This window comes from Octopus bimaculoides, chromosome 11 (genome assembly GCF_001194135.2).
Source record: "Octopus bimaculoides isolate UCB-OBI-ISO-001 chromosome 11, ASM119413v2, whole genome shotgun sequence".
Classification (NCBI taxonomy): domain Eukaryota; kingdom Metazoa; phylum Mollusca; class Cephalopoda; order Octopoda; family Octopodidae; genus Octopus; species Octopus bimaculoides.
Genome location: NC_068991.1, coordinates 55,178,529 through 55,179,992, shown reverse-complemented (window position 1 = coordinate 55,179,992; position 1,464 = coordinate 55,178,529). Strand labels below are relative to the sequence as shown.

General features: G+C 37.7%; 1 protein-coding gene across 1 annotated transcript in view; it reads left to right on the top strand.

The window, feature by feature from the left end:
- Positions 1-1,225: 1,225 nt before the first annotated feature.
- The window catches only part of LOC106868672 (uncharacterized), a 28,473-nt gene continuing 28,234 nt past the window's right edge, over positions 1,226-1,464 (top strand). The window contains exon 1 of the mRNA XM_014914047.2: positions 1,226-1,343. The gene's annotated coding sequence lies outside the window, so the exon portion shown is untranslated. The remainder of the gene's footprint in view (positions 1,344-1,464) is intronic.

Genomic DNA, 1,464 nt, shown 5'->3' with positions numbered 1-1,464 from the left:
AATTTGCCGATTCGAATAATAATCAGTCACGTGATGACAAGGAATGGGTTCTCTACTACGCTCGCATTTATTTATATTTAAATGAGAAGATTGTATGTAATGGCGATAGTAGTTTTGTATCTAGTGACGATAGGTAGTTTCACTACATATATATTATAGAATGGGACAAGAACGCAAAACATCAAGACATTTAGGTGATACAAGAAAGGGACAAAACATTCAGATAGACGATACAAAGAAAACACGGACAGCTCATTCGGAGTTTTCTCTCTTCGGTCGAGATCCAAATTATCTTTGCAATTTCCGCTGGTTATTCTTGATATTGCTCCAATCTGGCCATCCCCAAGGAAAAACTAAGCTAAGAGCATTAGATTCCTTGGAAGAAGGCAGCGAATGTATACAAAAACAAGGACGGGAAAAAAACGAACAATATTATACAAATACAGTAGGAATAATAATGGGACATAACAACAGATGTCTTTCGACTGGACGAATAAAATTAAGCTGGCGTATATAGAAATAAGGCCTTACAGCCGGGATGCAAGGTTTCACAGGCACAGGGCGGAATAACGATGTTGCATGCTCAACGGTTGCCCAAGAAAGAAAGGTCAGACCTGGCCGAACACCGGTCACGTGAGAAGAGAAGAGAGAGAGGTAGAGGCAGAGGTACAAAAGAATTAAGGAAGGGCGAGAAAAAATGACAGGGACACAGTGAAGTGAAAAGTGGCGGGAGAAGATATATGTATGTATGTATTTAATTTTAATGTTGATACTGCTTCAGTTCAGTAATATATATTTCTAGGGAATTTCCCTTGCGAATTTTATGGCCGTCTTCGCCAGTAAACATTTTGGCCTTTTTTTATTTATTTATTTATTTATTTATATTTGTCCTTTGTCTTGTTTTGAGGCTTTATCAGATCAATTTTTAAACACTATCCTCTAAACCTGGCAAAGGTATGTAGGAGGTGCAAATTCTGATTTTGCACCCAACAGAAATTTTAGGAGTACAAGCGCACAACCTGCATCCACTGTCCTCAGGTCCTTGACCATCTTGCGCACTCAGCACACGCCACACACCACATGTGACGTCAATGTTTCAAATGGAATGATTTAAATATATATTGTTTGTTATTGAAGTATGTTAACGAACGTATTAAAAAAAATAAGGATTGTCAAACATTTCCCTTCGGAAGACTTAAGATCTTGATTTCACGCAGCAATTTGATTCGTTGATTTCTATCCACGTAATGATGATACTGGAGTTACACTAAAACCTTTTCTCAAATAGTGCGAAGCTTGCGATCATTGAGGAGCTGCCTGTTTTCCATACTTATTATATACAGGTAATAGATTTATCAATTATTAGTAACACACAAATATAATGTAAATGCGATGATTATTTGTGTGTGTGTGTGTGTGTGTGTGTGTGTGTGTGTGTGTGTGTGTGTGTGTGTGTGTGTGTGT